Source organism: Sander lucioperca, chromosome 11 (genome assembly GCF_008315115.2).
Source record: "Sander lucioperca isolate FBNREF2018 chromosome 11, SLUC_FBN_1.2, whole genome shotgun sequence".
Taxonomy (NCBI): Eukaryota; Metazoa; Chordata; class Actinopteri; order Perciformes; family Percidae; genus Sander; species Sander lucioperca.
The window spans coordinates 21,372,770-21,392,339 of NC_050183.1; the positions used below are offsets into that span (position 1 = coordinate 21,372,770).

The 19,570-nt window shown below is 40.6% G+C and overlaps 1 protein-coding gene across 3 annotated transcripts in view; it reads right to left on the reverse strand.

Moving 5' to 3' along the window:
* The window catches only part of LOC116039168 (transmembrane protein 125), a 13,577-nt gene extending 4,950 nt beyond the window's left edge, over positions 1 to 8,627 (reverse strand). The window contains exons 1-2 of one of the 3 annotated variants that reach the window (XM_031283969.2): positions 8,201 to 8,627; positions 992 to 1,055 (exon numbers count right to left, since the gene is read on the reverse strand). The gene's annotated coding sequence lies outside the window, so the exon portion shown is untranslated. Of the gene's footprint in view, positions 1 to 991; positions 1,056 to 2,350; positions 2,890 to 8,200 lie in introns of all 3 variants that reach the window. The other 2 variants (XM_036007579.1, XM_031283970.2) reach the window with 2 other exon arrangements.
* Positions 8,628 to 19,570: the final 10,943 nt, after the last annotated feature.

A 19,570-nucleotide genomic window follows, 5' to 3' on the forward strand; every position in this document is an offset into this window, starting at 1 on the left:
CAACATGCTGTTCTGGAAGCTTTTCACATCCTGTATCTGATGGATGATAGCACATATGTGTGTGTGTGTGTGTGTGTGTGTGTGTGTGTGTGTGTGTGTGTGTGTGTGTGTGTGTGTGTGTTTTCAAGAATGAACAGTTGTAAATGACTAGAAAAAGGTGAAGTGCATGTATATTTATTCTCTTATGATTGGCTTGTGTATAGTTAACACAGTTAAACCGTGATGAAGGTGTGCGTGTGTGTGTGTGTGTGTGTGTGTGTGTGTGTGTTTTGAGTCACTAATTAATCCCAGCTGGTTTGAGCTCAGTGTCACTGACAGGTAGCACCACAGAAATAGCACAGTAAATGAGTTGTGTGTCTGTATGTGCTTTTGTGTGTGTTTGTGTGTCTGAGGTTGAGGCGCCAAAGGTGTTAAGGTGACAAAAACAATATATGTGATACTCCACCACTATCCACCTCTTTGTCTTATTAAAGTTTTGAAAATATCACCTGCCATCATACAAGTTTATGAAAGGTTATTTTCTGTTTCAGTAGAAAGCTCACAGTAGCAGGGACATAACCGGGTGATACAGCGAGAAGCGATGGCACGCAACAAAGATCATAAGATGAAACTGAACCCTTAATGACACGAGTATATCTTACTCATGTTGTGCTTCTCACACTCTGATCCGCATAGACACGTACACACACAGAACTGCTGCACCGTGTCTGCCTTTGCTGTTTTATCACTTATATGACCTCTAGACTTCTAGTCATATAAGCCGTGTCATATTGGCCTCATAAATATCTTTACAAAAGCCCTGACTCACAGCTTCACTCTCCACTGGCCTCCTTTAAAGTGAAAGAAAACAGGTGCAGAGGTACAAACAATTTACACAACTCCACATGACTTAGTTTTTTCAAGGTACCACAGCGTTCTTGTCATCTGGAATTAAAATCGCTAAAGGCCCCTTTAAACTCTGCAATTTTGGATTGACAATCATGAGAGAAACCTCGTGAAATCTTTGGCCGTGAATCCAAAATGGTGGTCCCAGACTGCACTGTGAAACGGACGATCTGGAGATGAAAAAGAAGGGGAAAAAAAGAAAAGACTTTCACAAAACCTCCCATAATAAACAAAAAAGTTTGTGATACTCAAAGATGAAGATCTTGTGGAGCTGTATAAAGTATGTTTCTCTATTTACATTGTAGCACTGCAATTCACTATGCATTCAAAGCATAACCTGACCTGTCTCAAATTGATATTCTACAGTCTGAAACAGATCACAGGCAAGATTTTATAAGACCCATCTTACAAGAAATCTACACGATCTTTACATACACTTTAAAGCCTTTAGTCAGGAATTAAACCTCTCAATCCTCTACACCTGTGCACGAAAAACCTCATGTAAATTATGTCTAATGATGAATTTTCACACCTATGCTGTGAATTTTTACACAACTCCCACAATGCTCTTTGCATATTCATAAAATCCGCCGATGTGCTACTGTATCCGTCTGTAAAAATAAAACAGCTTTATAGAAAATTCACTATATCCTTTCATTTGGCCAAATAAGGGAATTTGGGATTTACAATTCAAACTTCTGCAAAATCATGTCAATCAATCAATCAAGGACAATATGATGTTTCTAACTCATCAAAAACCAACAGTCATATCAGCGTATTTCACTGTCTGAAGTATCTCACGGAGGTTATAGAGAGCTGCACCAGTGATCATTATAACAATTTATTTGAAACAGATACTGTATCTGAAAAAAATTCTAAATGGGTTGCTTTTAATTGACAAGAATGACTGAAGACACGCTGACGATCCAAACATTCTCTGTAATGCTAATATACTGAGAGTAATGATGAAAAATCCCAACGATAAGCGTAAACCTTGGACATCTTTCTCTTTCTGTTTCTGCCCCCTCTAGATTTTCAGCCTGCAAGGTCAACAAAGGAGCTGTGCATTGGAGTAAAAAACACTATACTGCACTCCAATTACCTGGGAAGCTTTGGGACTCCGGAATTCCCCCCTCTGTTATGTCAGCCCGCTGAATTCATTTCACCGGCCATTAGTGTCTCATTTTATTTTTAATGTGTGGTTCTTTTAAAATTGGTAGTCTGGCATTATATGCTAATCAGAATGCCGGTCAGCAGAGTAGGTTAGAGGACAGCAACAATATCCAGCGAAAGTGGAGTAACCGGGGGTTCTGCTCCTGAATTTCCTGCTGTGTGAGTTTTTATGCAATGGCCTTGGGTTGTGCTGAAAGGGAGTCCACTGGAGATTGGGTGATGTGTTGCCGTGGTGACGTAGCAATACTCTCCTATCTCCTTCCTGTCGCCCCCCACGCACACTCACACACACCCCCTCTCCTTTAGTCAGGCGTTGATTCTCTTGGCGTCCCCACGGGCGAGGACAGGGGTCAGGGTTGGCTCCATCTGTCTATGTGATGGGCATTGGTGCCAAGTGCCACAGGGGCTGGAAGGAGAGGAAAGAAGGCTCGTATGGAGTAGGAGGGTAACGGATGTTCCTGAGCTGTCATCTGGGACTCCGAATGGGGCAAAGGCGAGGCTGACGCCGGGGCTGGAGAGAGGGAAGGGGCTGAGGGAGTAGGATAGGGATAAGGTGGTCAGAGGAGAGGGGGCTGAGGATGGAGGGATAGGCTTGGGGCTAGGGATAGTGCTGAGACTTCACTGCTGTTCTTGGGGTTGCAAATGTGGCTGGCAAAGGGGAATGATGCTGAATTGGTCTTTATGCAAACAAGCTGGATCTTTCTTTCTTCACTACAGTCACAATGGACTTCAGAGGCACCCAGGGAGCCTCACTCTGTCCGGAAACGGCGAGGAGACAATGGCTGAGTCAGTGTCACTGTCCTCACTCTGTCAGGGATCACAAGGGAAAACCTAAGACAGAAAGAGAGAAAGAAAGACCTTTGCATCAGCTGCACATACACAGCTTAGCGGGGCTTACCTATTTAGTCCTCCCTTGTTCTGCTAATGATTTACAGCGTACACCCCTCCAACAGCCACTGCATTGCTTTGTTCAAATCTCAAAGATGCTTCATCTTTAGAAACCGATGCATGATTTTTGTCTTTTATTTATCATCTGAATTACAAGCCGTGGCATGGCACTAGAAATGGCAATATTGGTCGGTCGGTCGGTCGGTCGGTCCACCACTTTGGTCTTGAGTGAAATCATTCTACAACTTTTGAATGGATTGCCTTGACATTTTGTACAGGCATTCATGGTCCCCAGAGGATGATTTCTAGTGACTCTAGTGATCCCCTGACTTTTCATCTAGTACCACCTGCAGGTCAAAGTGTTCACTTATCCAGTAAAAAATCTTAATATTTATTGATGGATTGTTGCACAATTGTGTGCATATATCAATGGTCCACAGAGGATGTAACATACAACTATGGAAATAATATATGAAGTATGATAACGACCTTCATGTTCCTCTCAGGATGTATTAAAATCACATTGGTGATCCTCTGACTCCTCATCCATCGCCATCATCAGGTTCCAATTATTTTTTAATAACATTCCCATTAGCCTCAGCTGTACTTTGTGTTTGGTGCTTATAAGTATGCATGCTAACATGCTAAACTAAAATGGTTATCAAGGTAAGCATTGTCATTGCACCAGCATCGTCATTGTGAGCAAGTTAGCTTGCTGCACACTAGCTTGGCTGTAGACTCTTAATCTTAACGGACATTGACATGTGGTGTCAAAGTTATAAGCCTTTAGATACTACAGACATTTTTTGGAGACTTTAAACAGACCCCTCCCATCTCCCTCTCACTTTCTGGCTACTCTCAGATGGTTTAATTCCATCCTTTCTGAGAGAGATCTTTTTTCAGCTTATGCCACAGCATCACCCCGACCGGCACGGCCAGCCAAGACCTGCCCTCCTGACATCTTATCCATACACAAACACACATACACACTCATTTCCACCTGTTTTATCTCAGATCCTTTCTTATCTCCCTATCCACACCTTCCTTACTTTGTTCTACCTCTCTCCTCCTCTGTCTCACCACCAATGCTCCTTCATCTGGCTAACCTATCTCTCTCCCGTCTGCTGTCTGCTCTGGTGTTTTGGTGTCGCAGAGAGAGATGCTAAATAGGGTCGGGAGGATTATTACTTTGCCACAGAGCCCCCTCTGGCTCCAGGTAATGCTGCCTGACATTACCCCCTTATTCCCACTTAAAATAAAGTAAATACCCCTCCATCATTCCCAACATTAGAAATCCACCCATTCATCAACCTATAAAATTACTCAGTATCGTTAACCCCCAACACAAACACGCATTAACAATATGCACAGACAATCAAAACATGATTCATGAAAGTGCACAGAAAACATTTTCAATCTGTTATCTAAAATGGCATTTATGGCATTTCCCCTTTTTTTAAATGGAGCTTCCTCCTCTCAGTGGTGGTGCACACTGCTGTTGACGAAAATGTAGCCCAGCCCAGTCTAGTTCAGTTTAGCACAGGCTGCGGGCCTCATTCAGCCTCTTTACTATGAGTCAAATAAGGCCCTTAAAAGCTGGGCCCAACTCAAAATGGGTTGAATATTTCTGTTTCTGTCAAATAGTCCAACTAGAGCAAGGAAATAATTATTTCTTTTTTTAGAAGTTGAAGGAAATTATAACTGAATGACATGCATAATGACTAAGGTGTGTCATCCCCTGCATTGGAGGAGTGACTATTGATTATCTAAAAAAAAAAGAAGAGAAACCTCTGGGCAGCCAGTTGCTCTCGTCCGTCATGCACAGCTGCAATATTAAAACGCTAATCAAATCACCAATTAACATGCTGCTCCCCTTCTGCTTCACTCCTACTGACGATGTGAAGGAAGCTGCCTTCAGTCTTTTCTCTTCAGTCAGTTTTTTTTAACCCTCCTCCCATCCTCTTGTGGGTTCAGAGGTGATATTCAGCATATTCTAATTTGATATCGGCTCTAGTGATAATGATTGTAATAAATGAGATGGCTGGCTCGATGTCTGGCTGTCTATCATATTTGTTGACTACCTGAAATGACGTCTCTTTACTGCAGCAGAACCTTATGATTTAGGTTGAGAAACTGGTGGTTTGGTATTATTAGCAGCATGGATTGACATGAAATTGTGTACAGACATTTATGTTCCCCAGAGAATGACACCTACTGACTAGTACTGATCCTGTTTTTTTCTCTAGTGGCACCATGAGGTTGTTCTGGTTTTACTTAAAATATCTGAACTATTTCGGATTGCCATGCAATTGTGTACAGACATTCATGTTACCCACAGGATGATTTGTAATACTTTTGGTCACCAAAAAAAAAACATATTTGCCTTCTGGCCGAGAGTTGGATGAAAAGATTGATACCACTCTTATGTCTGTACGCTAAAGCTAGAAGCTAGAAGCTAGAAGCTAGAAGCTAGAGCCAGCGGTTGATTATCTTAGCTTAGCATAAAGACTGGCAAACAGCTAGCTTGAGTCTGTTCAGGTAACAAAATCTGCCCACCAGCACCTCTAAAGCTCACTAATTAACACTTTATATTTAATTTGTTTCATCGGTACAAACACCAAGATGTAAAAACAATTCCCCATTGGGGGCTATGTGCCAGACTTTTATGTGGTCTAGAACAGTCATTCCCAAACTGTGGTCCGCGGACCACTAGTGGTCCGTGAGGGTGGTCCGTGGAAAAGCAAAATAAAATATTAAATAATAGTTTTTTAACCTTCATTTTACCAGGGAATTCCCATAAAAATGAATATGTATATTGATATTGAATTTAAATTAAATTGTCAAGTTATTGTGTGATTACTAAAATAGGCTGGTGGCCCTCGGCCCTAACCCTAAAACCGCAAAGGTTTTGAAATTTTGACTATATCCAAGTGTTCTTATTACTGTATAGATTGCTATGGGAATAAGCCTGTTGTTCAAATGAACCTGATTATGCCCTCGGGCGCTTGAGTAAATAAATAAATTAAATATGTGGCAGCCGTGGTGTGCAGTAAACTTTCTTTTAACAAGCCTGTTGTACTGATGCAATGACCAGTTATAGTTTTAGTGCTAGTAGGCCTATTAAGAGGTGCGGATTAATTTAGGTAGGACTGTGTGTAAACATATTTTATTATGTGTATTATGAGGTGGTCCGCGAAAATTCTTGATTACAAATAGTGGTCCACACACACAAAAAGTTTGAAAACCCCTGGTCTAGAACGTCCTGGTTGCCTAGCAACTAGTCCTGGCTAAGAAATAGTGCAGACGAATACCAGCAAAACTTAAGAATTTCTCATCAACCTCATCTGTACTTTATCTTTAGTGCTAATTAGCAAATGTTAGCATGCTCACAAGCTAAACTAAGATAGTGAACATGTTATACCTTCTGAACATCAGGATTGCTTTATAAATGCATGTTAGCATACCAATTTTAGCATTTAGCACAGGACAGCCTCACAAAGCTCGTCAAGAATGATTTTGCATAGAGTAGCTTCAAGTTATGATTAGCACTTTGAGAGAGAGAATGACTTTTCTCAACTCAAAAATGTCTATGTAATCCTTCACCAACTCTCACTGTATTGAATTGGTTGGATTGATTAGGCTTGTTATAAGTGGATACATTATTTGCTCAGGGACAAAGGTGAACAGTCGATACAGCTGCTATCGACAACACACTACATGCCTGACTCTGTATCTGCTGACTGGGAAACTAAACACCTCTCGGGGATATTTAAGATTCTGTCCTACTCTCTACTCTACTCTTTGTCTGGCATCCATGTCAAACACACACACACACACACACACACACACACCTAACCTATAGAGCTCTCATATAACTCCTCCACTTTGCCCGGTCATCGACAGACACACTCACCGACTCACTTTGTTTTCATCCTCCTGTTCTTTCATCCAGCGCTCTCTGTTGACTCCAGGCTCTTTCCTAATGAGGCCTATCACATGTTGTTTTCAGCCTGACTTGTTTTTAAGTGTTAGATCTTTAAAGTATATTTGGTGTAGTGAGGGAGTGGCAGCATGTAACCTACTTAAGATGGCATGTCATGATTCATCTTCGGTCGTTAGATTAGTTACAACAGATCTATACGAGCAAAGTGGCACAGGGGGTCATGCATGGACAGAGTATTGATCCGTTCCAATGGCAATAACTTGAAAACAGCATCGACAAAATTTCCTCTCTCTGCGGTTTATGATTTTTCCACCGTTCAACACAGCTGACCTTGTGACAGTAGCCCTATGAATTGATTATCTACAGTGCTACACTATCATGTGCACTTGATAACTGTGGGCCATCCCGCTGGTGCAAAGGTTAGGGTGAGATACACTGTCAACATGTTTTACTTCCTTGGTTTTTAATGGAAATTATATTGGCAATTCATTAATTTGGGTAAGTCCAGAACACACATACATTACATTGCTGCTACTGGGGAAAAGGTTTCAACATAACCCAGATTTTATTTTTCATATGACTCTTTTGAAAATTCACAATTAAAGTAATTAATTACATTAATCTATTACACAACATGGCTTTTGTGTTTGACAATTTCATTGTATGAGCCTTGCAGCAAGACCTCACAAACAACAGAGGTTACTTTTCATGTCAAAACTTTGCATGACTTTGCAAATGTATGAAGTGGGATGGGGTAAGTAAGGTAAAATTAACGAAAATTAAATAACAAATCACAAGAAAACTAATTATACAACATAAAAATAATTATACAACGAAATGATCTGCCTATTAAAACATAAATAAATAAATAAAAAAGCATCATTGTAACCTTTTGCATTTGATTACAAAAGATGAATGAACAACGGAATGGAAACACAACAACCCATACTATACTGGGGCTGTAATTAACACATGTATGTTTTTAGCAACAGTAAATGAATTAAAAAAAATCATGTCACAGTAACGTGATTATTAGGCTATAAACTCTCAAGGTTATTGATTGCCAAATGGCTACATGAATTGCAGTAATAACAATAATTACCATTATGTTATCTAATAGCCTATTGTTTATTATTTGTATTATTGTTGTTTAAATTGGGGAATAAGGTAAGCGTGGAGAATGTATCACATCTACACAATAATACGCTACATTTAAAATGAAAAACAACAATAGGCTAAATAAAAGGAAAAGGTGTTTGTAGAAAAAGTTGTAACGGGGCAGTTCCTGCCTTTATCAGAAGCCTGTCTTACCTGTGCGCTCAGCTGCTCATACTCGGTCTCTTCTTTTCCGAATCGTGCCTGTCTATTTCGTCTTTAATCCAAATTTTCCAGCTGTGTCCTCCACGGTTGCAAAGTCTCAGTAGCCTACCACCAATCATCGCACGGCTTCATGCCTTATCCCTTTTCGGATCAAAGTGTCCAGAGTAATGCGATGGGAGCTGCTGAAGGTGCTCCGCTTCCTGCCTCCGCTTCTCTGAAGCCTTTCGGTCTCTCTGCCTCTCCACCGGACGGACTTTCCCCGATTAGTGCAGGTGTGGCCGCGCACGGCAGCAGGGGACGCCGATGGGAGGGGACAGAGAGTCGGTGGATCGTCGACCTCCGCACCGCCGTGGGTCTCCGTGGGGAACGGCAGCACATGACACGGGGTGTGACAGCTCGAAAAGGCTAAATTAAAGCCACACTATGATCAGCCGATGAGCTGCAGGGTTGTTTTTTCATAGAGTAGAAGTGGTTTAAGGCATCCAGTCTCGAAGAAGGAAAAAAAATGCAATTTGTCCCTGTGCAAAGCTCATCAATAAGTAGTTCAGTCCGTGGGGACTTGGCAGTCCCCGTACACTCTCAGAAATAGGGGTACAGCAGGAGTCCATTTCTGTCCCCCAAGGTACAATCCACATATGTACCCCCTAGGGCTAATTATCGGACCTCAAGGTAAGTATATGTACCTTTAGTGGGTCAAAATGGACCAATAGCCTAAGGAGTGTGGACTGGTAACTGGAGAGGTGCCAGTTCACCTCCTGGACACTGCCAATGTGCCCTTGAGCAAGGCACTGACCTCTGACTGAACAGACAGTCCAGTGCAGTCATTTTGCGCATATATAGCTCCATGGCATGTGTACACACACACACACACACACACACACACACACACACACACACACACACACACACACACACACACACACACACACACACACACACACACACACACACAGGCTAGCTGTAACAACAGTGTGAAAAAATGTAATGTCCGCTTGCAGGATGAATAAAGTATCTTCTTCTATTGTCATTACTGATATGATATTGATAAAGTCATAATTGATTAGCAGTACAGTCATTGCATGTGGTGACCTTATATTGTTTTTCTGCTATTTTTCACTTTGTGGGTACATAAACATTATTTGTGATTGTAAGATTTAAAGTTTATTCTTGACCTTGGGAACAATCTCAGCACATTAAGGTCCATAGTAGGCTTGCTGTTCTGGGGCTTTTGATTACATCACATTATCTTCTTCAGCAGATGGAGTGTGGCCAGTTGTAAATGTTAAAATCTCTTTTTTTCTGAGCACTTTGACACTGACTTTGAACTGCAGAGTTTGCTTTGTCAGCTTTATTTGTGATATTCATGTCTTCCGATCTGGAAGGCTATATGTGTTCAACATGTGTTTCCACCCAAAACTGACCAGCCTAGTAACTTGTTAAGAAATAAGTTACATATTATAAACTAATTGTATTTCAAGCCAACTTTATTCCTACTATAATAACGTGTTTGAATGAGAGAACTGACATTCCCATTCAAATCGACCAACGCAATCAACATAGCAGGATGTTCAGGGTGGGCACCATTTTAATGTGTACCGTTGCCATTGCATAGAGCTGTGACCAAAGTAGCAGGCTAACTTCCCCATAAACTTATGGAACCGAAATGCGGGAAGTCGCTGATTCACTGCGGTGAGGCATTGCAAACAAACAAATCACTATTTCCATAAGCCCTAGACAATGCAGACCAACTTTCCCATACCAAAACACATTTTGTTTACGATCATATAAGACAAAGAAAGGCAGCAAGTCTTTACAACTGAGAAGCTGGAATGAGGAAATAGTTGGTGTTTTTGCATAAAAAAAATACTTATCTAAATATTATTAGTTTCTGATGATTTCTTTGTTGATCCAAATTTTTGGTTGAACCCATCCTTTTGGCTCTATATAGATGGATAGATATAGTGTCGGCATGTGTCTCTTCATCAGTTGATTCTTAAGAATCTGGATCATATTCAGAATTGTCCTCCTTTTAGCAGGCTTCCTCCTCCACCACTTCTTTCGATTTGTTTGATATTTTCATCCTCACCATGGGCCACGATCCAAAATTAGATCAAGTGCTTCATTCACAGTTAGTCACTTTCACATTATGGTGCTACCACAGAATGGAGTGTGCAGACAGAGAAGTCTTATTTATAGACCACAGCTTACAAGTGATCAGTATAGTTTTGTTGTGATGAATACAATATTGTGAATATGTGAGAGTGTGAATGTCAGACTGTAGGTGGATGCAATAACTCTATATGTTTTTATTTCTACATTATAGATATATGAACACCAATTTGTCTAGCAGACACAAACAATTTTCAACTTTTCAGAGAAGAACTGCCTTGACAGTTATTTGTGCCTTCTAATAAATAGCCTCCCTGTGGAGTTACACATCGATCATGGCACCTCTGACACATTGGCTGTTATTGATTGATTTTGTTTGGCTGTACCAAGAGTACCTCACATCTTTTTACCTCCTCTGTAGTTTAGAGATGCACCATAACTGGGCTAATGTAAAAAATGACATTTTATGCTTCTAGTGTTTTAACCTGTAGAGTAATTTCAAATATGTTTTATTCCAAAAATGAAAAGAAGGAACAAGGCTCTAACATTGCCAGTAGGATGAAGTGATCATCATGCTCACATGAATACAGTATTTTAGTTTAGCCTCATACCATCCTCAGCTTGTCCCCTATACTTTTATTTATATGTTTTCTGTCTTTGATACAGTGTAGCTGTGAAATAAATTATTTGAAAGAACAGCCATTTAGGTGTGGGCTGGATTGTGAGTTTTGTAAAAAGCTCATCCTACACAGTGTGTCAAGTGAGGTAATTCATTTGTGACAACGGACAGCTCCATCTGGTGCTCTATACTCCAACAGAACTGCTTGTTCAATGGTAGAACACAGTTTTAAACCCCAGGCAAATTGGAATTGGGGGAGCTGCTTGCAGCAATTTCTTTAATTTTCCAAAACTAACATCCCAACATTCACTCCAACTTCAAGTGGTAATTGGCCGGGAGTGTGGAGGTGAGAAAGTAAGTAGGGTTTGAACTTCTCTCTCTAGTGTTGAGTTTAAAAAGTTAAAACATTTGGTGATGTTTGAGAAACAATATACTTTCAGTTTAAAAATGTATTCTACGTACACTGCAGCTGGGGGGAAAGGATGTCGACTAGACTTAATCAACATTTGACTGCCTCACATCAACCCAAGCGCTCTAAAGAATAATTAGGTCATGTCTGTCTTTTAGCATACAAGAGGAAGCTTATTGTCCCCACAGGAAGGGTAACTTCTGTCCCAGCCTTTTGGGATCCTGCTGTGTTGAGCTACATTAAGACAATATAAATGTTTATCTCTGTAAGATTGAATATAATTGACATTCACAAGTTACAAACCTTTCATCTTGACCTGGAGTAAACCTGAGAATTCAGATGTGTGTCTTTATCTTGGGAGAGTTTTCATTCAAGGAACCGCCCACAATTCCAAAGGAATATAATTCAGAAACAGATGTGTTTCAGGGCTGTAAAAATGTGACTCCCGAAGGGGAGGCATGTTTTTGCAGTCCACTGCTGGCAGTGTTTTCAGTGTTTTAGTGTTTTATTGTTTTGTCATGTCATTCATATCATTTTGATTTATTAAATCTTTTCATTGGACCGAAGCCTCTCCTTCCTCAGAGATTCAACGAACATGTCTCAGAATGTTCCAACACTAGCTTCCTTTTTTTATTCTTTACACATTTCTGTCACTGTTTGTTTGTACAAACAAGTGCAACACTATACATATTTTCCAGGAGAGATTGCCTGAAAATGTGCATCTCGCCCCTCTAAATGGCGGCAGGCTCTTCACCCTGCCTTCCAGTGTGGCTGTTGTGAACAGCAATACACAATTCTGATGCCTTCTGATGTGGTTGTACGAAATAATTCTTAGTATATCGTGGCCTTTGGTCTCTCAGTCTGTCTCAGATGACAGTTCACTGCCCCCTGGTACTGCATGTGCTGACTGAATGTTTAATTTTGAGGAAGCTCTGAAGAGCAGCTTCCTGCTCTGATGTAGCAACAAAGCATGAGTTAGTGTTAACTTGTGATGTGTCAGGCAAGCTAAGGTAAACCTAAACTATTTTTTTTTAAATGTGCTGTTCCCCCCAAAAAATAAACATTTACAAGCAGATCTTATGTCTTGCATCTACAGCTACTGGTGCTGGCTGATGCACTCATCCCTTGCAGCCTGGCTGAGGCACAGCACAGTGTTTCTGTCGATCCAGCCAGCAAACTCACTCAGGGAGGTAAAGGGGGCTGTTAGTGTGTGTGTGTGTGGTTGGGGGGGGGGGACTGACAATAACAAAAACGGCCTATCATTTGGTTACATTAGCAGCTGACGTATTTGTTTATTTTTGTAATTTTTAAAAGAATAACATTTTCTTCCCAGTTGAATTATGTGCCCCCCCTCCTCCCCTACAGAAATAAGCCAAATATCAACAATGAATGAATTTAAAGTGGCTGCCATCAAATGGCCCCAAAGAGGGAAGCTGAAACGTCAGGGGGAAGCAAAATGTTACTGATGTATTCTCACAGCAGTATATTTCATACAAAGTGAAATTAATTTGTGAAAAGGTCACGTTTTCTCAAAAAAATGCTTCTCACACAGTAACGTATCACTGGTTAGGCGACACACACATTCATCATAAGTTTTGCACATTATATTGATTACTGCATGTTCCTTCCAATGTTACAAAGCTGTTCGCCTTTTGGTAGTCTGTATCAACGCATTTCATTTACGGGATTGTTCCGGTGCTGCCGGAGGCTCCGCCGGATGTCCCTCACCTTCCCGAGGCTATTTTGCAGAGTACCTGTGTCCAGCGCTTGGCGCATGTTTTTCTCCTATCCCGGAATGTTGTGTGGTCTAGGAGATAGGTCTGGCAATGCAAGACTAGCCTTTTGCTGACCTACCAAGCTTTGATTTGCTACAGAATGAAGCCAGTTTGTGTGTCCCTGTTGATTTAGTTGCAGAAAACCTGCCTTAACCTTCAAAGACCTTAATTCAAATGTCAGCATTTTTAGAGCAGGACCGTGATAGAGACCATTGGGGCTCCATGGTAGCTCACTGGGTAGGATGCGTACCATTGAGGCGGAACCCTACCGCAGAAGCCTGCGTTCGAGTTCGGCACAGGGCCCTTTGCTGCATGTCTTCCCCTCTCTCTGCCCTGCCTCTCCTATTCTTTTCTCTCACTATCATATAAAGCAGAAATGCCCAAAAATAATCTTTTAAAAAAAGAAGTAGAGACCATGCACAGCCATGAAACGTCTAATAATTGAAATGTTTTAAAACAGGGCAAGTTTGTTTTTTGATAATTTAAATGTATTTATATGTATATTAAGAAGAGCTTTTCACTGCCACCTACAGAGTGACAAGAGGTTGACATTCTGTGAGACTTGTTTTTCATCATGTTCCTCTTCAGAGCCACCATGTTTCTCTCCAGGTGCTCCCTGTGGCAGAAAAACTCCATCTGTGTTTATTATACCTCTTGCTCCACCCAAGAGAAGAGGGGAGTGTTCTCCCGAACAGATGTACTGCAATCTGTCAATAGCAGCAACACTGTTGTAAGAAAACATCCAGTTTCTTCCTGAAATACAAGGAGAAAAATGTATTCTCATCCCAAAAAATAGTCACGTATTAGATGGTAATCTTGAACTTTAAGACAGTTGAAGGAATGTCCTGCGAGGGAGGGTAATTTGGTTTATCTTAACTTTGTTTAGGTGGAGAGGAGAGAGGAGAGGAGAGGAGAAATGGGGAGATGACCTGGGACATTGGCACTAATAGTTGGAAGCGGTTAGTGATGCACACAGGAATAAATACAGTCACTTCAATAACTCTTCATTTCATACACATGAATGCACAGATGCCCAGATTCACACCTACACACCTGCAAACACTTTGCAATTGCACACGCACACATGCACACACACACACACACACACACACACACACACACACACACAGACAGTACAGAGTACAGAGTACAGAGTGCAAAGGAGAGGCTGATCAAGCACCTTATCCTCAATCTATATAGACTAGTGTCTCATTTCCATTTAAATTAAAAATACCCCAAGTTGGCAGGATGATACAAACTACCACCAATGGTGAGGGGAGCAGTAACTTTTCTTTCCCAATAGCAGGTGAAAAATGAGCTCTTTTGATCAATAATAGTTTGTTTTTGTTCAATCTAATGATCGGATAGATGTTTGCCAAGAATCTATGACCAGTTAGACAATTAAATAGTTCAAGGCCAGTTGAGGTTTAGAATGCTATGATATGAGATTTTACAACTCAACTGTTATTATTTGTCACAACAATCATGAGGTGAACAGTGTTGTCCTCTGTGTTGGCTCTCCTGCTGTGTTGCCATACTGGTCCCTGTTTTTTTCACAAAGGGCTGAAGTTGGTCTGAACCTTGGTCTAAAGGTGAGCCCAGTCACCCTCCGAAGAAAATTTGTATTCACGATATCATTATTTCAAAGCCCAATGCCATAGGTGAGAATTGGAATGTAGATTGACAGGTAAACCTTCACCACGTCGACATTTTGTGAGTTCACACATCAGTAGGCCATACAGCTACGTAGACTTGTTTCACTTGGGCTTGAGAAAAACCTCTTCATGTTCAACTGACTTTTAGCGTCTTAAACTGGCGAACAACGCACCTGAAAGCCTTTTTTTAATCTGTGTATGTCTTCTATCTCTTTGATGTGATTCTCTTGGGGAGTTTTCTTTTTCTTATTTTTGTACACCAGTTCAACCTTGCAAAACACCAGCTCCCTTTTCATCTATAATGAATCATAATTAGCCATAAACATTCCTGTCATCTCAATGGTGTGCAGTCAGGATAAGCAAATTTGTGCAAAACTAAAATTTGTAAATGTGTATCATATAGCCATCTGTTCTGTGCTTTTTACACCTTGTGTTATTTTAAGCATTTTATAAGTTAAGATGATGACAAAACATGACACACAGTTAATCTTCTTTTCAACTGCCATACTGTATACTCTTTTGTGTATCCTTTGAAAGTACGGTTGTGTTTTTGGTTCTCCTTCTACAAAGATGATAATGCTTTGATATGCCATGAAAGAGAATAAATATCACTTCCATTTTACCAACACAGCTCTTGCTATGTCCAAATCCACTGATATGATCAAATGAAACCCAAGTGAAATGTAAGCAGTAGTGTTCAAATGGATTATAATTAGAGAGAGCTACAAGCCAATCTGACAACAGAGCATGTGAACAGCAGCTGCTGCACTTCAAGCAAATCTTTATTCATGAATGGGTGGTAAATGTACAAACTCTTTCTCTCTCACACACACACACACACACACACACACACACACACACACACACACACACACACACACACACACACACACACACACACACACGTACACACAGCATCTGCGACTTTTACACATAAACCAACTTATCAATGATCCCCCAGCACCATTCTCCCTCCCTCTGCTATTGGCTCACAAAGGAAACCACAGACACACAGCAACCGCAGACAGGATGTACATTTTCTTTCTGTCTGCTGGATGGTAGTGTGGTGGTGCTGATGAAATATGGACTTGCTCTTTCAAGGGAGGGCAAATGCCAGATTGTCACACATTCTGCTAGGACAGACAGCAGTGAGCTTTGTTAAACAGGATCTGACTTGTGAGCTTGTTGTGATGAATGGATAAAGTTTTGGGACGATATGAATAAGCTGTATCGAGCAAGGAGTCTGCACAACACGGTTGCACTATTACTGTAAAGCTTTAGTGCGTAATTTTTTGATATTAATAAACGATCTTGCATGCGCGATCACGTAAGGCTTGTACATGGTGGCCGAGACGGTTCAACACAAATACAAAAGCTACAACACAAACACAAAAGCTACTACACAAAAACAAAAGCTACAACACTAATGCAAAAGCCACAACACAAACGCAAAAGCTACAACACAAACGCAAAAGCTACAACACAAATGCAAAAGCCACAACACAAACGCAAAAGCTACAACACAAACGCAAAAGCCACAACACAAACGCAAAAGCTACAACACAAACACAAAAGCCACAACACAAACGCAAAAGCTACAACACAAATACATAAGCGACAACGGAATTGAGTGTGTTGTTGACAAACTGAGCCGGAGGAGGAAAGTTCTTGTATGTTTGAGAAGTAAGTGAAACATTGTTCCTGGCTAATTATGATTACTGTCGCTATGTGATTGTCACAAATAAGCAATGCTGTTCAATATCTTTTTTATTTTCATATGTATACTTTGCCATTTAGGCTACGAAGCTACAGCTATAACGTTATCTAAATGGTGCCCGGCATCTTTTAATTTTAACGCGCAAGTACTACGTTTAAAGTCTATAGTTTGTCACGTTTAGTGAAGCTGTTTAAATCACACAAATATTATATCCCACTGTTCCGTGCTTGTAACTTGTTAACCGTATCTATCTGGTTATTGATCAGCTCCCAGCGGCAAATTCCCTCGATACGGTTGGTTTGGAAAGTGTGTGTGTGTGTGTGTGTGTGTGTGTGTGTCTGCCGGCTCTGTTTGTCAACAACACGCTCATTTCCGTTGTCACTCACTTCCGTTGTCGCTTGTGTATTTGTGTTGTGTATTTTATATATGTTTTGTAGCTTTTGCATTTGTGTTGTAGCTTTTGTGTTGAACCGTCTCGGCCACCATACTTATATCATGTGGACGCGCTGACAGTTTTGTTGTCATTACTTAGAATTCCTCATGGGGGCGACATAAACTACGCACTATTAGCTTTAAGGAGTTTGATTAAATGGACTTCTCAATTTTAACCTTTTCAGTGTTTTCTCTTCTTTTCTATTGTTTCCCCCTCAAGTCAGATATCCTTTCACTTTGCACACTAAAGATAAAGTTTTTGAATATATATAGCCACCTACGTTTAGATAGGTCCACTATTTGTCTTAAGTTTTGGCTTGCAAAGCTTAACAAACAAAGAGGAAGTTTGGAATACAAATTAGTTTACAATAAATCCATAACAAATGTGGGAAGGTTGCATACATTTGTTCCCTCTTCTGTCTGTATGTCTTTTTGTGCTGATTCAGTGTGATCACTCATGACCCTGACTACAGCTCAGTCACCTTGCCCACTGTGATGTATGAGACTGTGGCTCATTGAGCACAAACAAGGATAAGACTTTATGGAGAATTTAGAAAGACTAGTGCAAAACATGATTGATGAGGAAATTATCTGATGAGATGAGATAAGATGAGATAGTTCCTTCCAGTCATTTTTAACAAAAAAATGACAACCTGCATCTCAAGCAACTTCATGTGACAGAAAAGAGATGAAAAATGCCAGATTACCATATTTTTGATTACTATTCTTGGTGAGAAAAAAGGGAAACACAAAGCAAATGATCATGAAAACACTCCTGCACCTCCATTTCTCTCTCTGCCCATTAGACATGCACATTATGGCAATGCATCAACTGAGTCACAGCAGTGTAGAGGTCTTCAAGGGTCTACCTAAACCCTAGAACCTGAAACCCGACCAGGGACCCGTGGAGGTTCGGATCCACGGTTTATACGGTCAACTGTGTCTGGGCCGGGTCCCCTTCTATTACCGCGGGTCCCAGGTCTGTTTAACATGATGTGTAATACCTGAGTGAAGATCAGACAGGCTGATCATGATATAGGGCTGTGTGTAGAGGGGTAGCCATGGTTCATGCAGGTGTCTAGGTAAGAATTCAGATACTTTATGTGCATTTTGTATTAAAAGGTGTCATCTGTCTCAGGGATTTTTTTCTTCGGAGTGTGGATGCTTCTCTCCAGAGACTGATCTCCACATTTTAATCCACAGTGTCCTTCTTCAGGGTGCTGAACTGCAGCATGGACAAAGCTCATGTCAGCATCATTCAGACCTTGAAGGGTATACTAAAAGTACAAAAATAAATAAGACCAGTGGCACTAAGAAAGTGCTCACTCAAGACTATTTTATAATTCATACATGTAATCAGAAGTATTCAGGGCCATTTGTCTGAAGCAAAGTTATTTTGGGAGTGCATTGATGTAAGCAGCACTCATGGTGCCCATGCTAAGAGATCTTCATTAGCACCACAGCTGGCACTGCAGCCTGACATTTATCTGGAACTGATCATTTCAGATATGCATTTTCTACAAGATTCTATCTAGATTAATGTTCATTGAGCATCTGAGCTTTCAAGTCCTGGGGGCCCAAATGCACGTCACATTAATTAAATAAGGCCCCCCCTTTTAAAATACCTATACTGTACCTAGTATTGTCTGCATTTGTTTTTGTTAGTTATGTAGATATTTCCATCTCTGTCTGGCATGTTTTGTAGCTGCATGTTTTCTTGTGTGTTTTACACATGCCTTTTCCTGCAGGCACAAAATTGACAAAAAAAGGACTTCATATTAATGCAGCACCAACAGAATTAGACATACATCATTTTGTCTGATTGTTTGGCAGAAAAGTACATCATCATCATCATCATCATCATCATCATCATCATCGTATTCATTATCTTGTAAAGGATATGGACTAAACTCATTCCAATGGTTGGTCATGGGGCAATGTTGAAAATGTTCTTTTTTTCCCCTAATTTGTAATAAAACGTGTTGGGTGTAACTATGGGTTCTTACTGAAACTTCCAAAGGGAGTCCCAAAGCTCTCTTAATCTGTGTGTGTTTTGTCAGTTTGACAGAAAACGAGGCAAACCCTCCATTATTGGCCACAATGAGCAACAATGGGTCACTAGAGAGCTCATTTCCAGTTTAAACTGTGGCATTTCTTTCATAAGTTGGTTGAGTGATAGACAGGCAGCCCTAAATGCCACAGAGTAAATGTTGAGCTTAATTACCACAGTGTTGCTATAATTGGCTAAAATGTATAAAAGTGGCTAAAAAGCAAAACTATTATGCAAGGTTTGTTTTGTCCACACTAGCTAAGATACTACTTTGCAAGTTTAATTTCAAAGGATCTGCACACCCACACAGGTGTTTTCAGTTATCCTGCCTAATTACAATCTAAAATGTCATGAACTAGTGTAAATGTCGACAACATGCAGATATTTTTGAAAGCTTTACTAAACAGTTTGCATATGATCAAGCTTGAGATAATCAAAGTGTTAATGTTCAGGCCGTTCCTGGTGCAACAAATCTGACAGGACAGTGAAGAAGATGTCAGTCGCGTACACGCACACTCATACAGACCTGCCATCTAATAAACAAATAAACAAATAAACACAATTGAAAACACCTGTGTGAGTGTGTTCAGGCGGG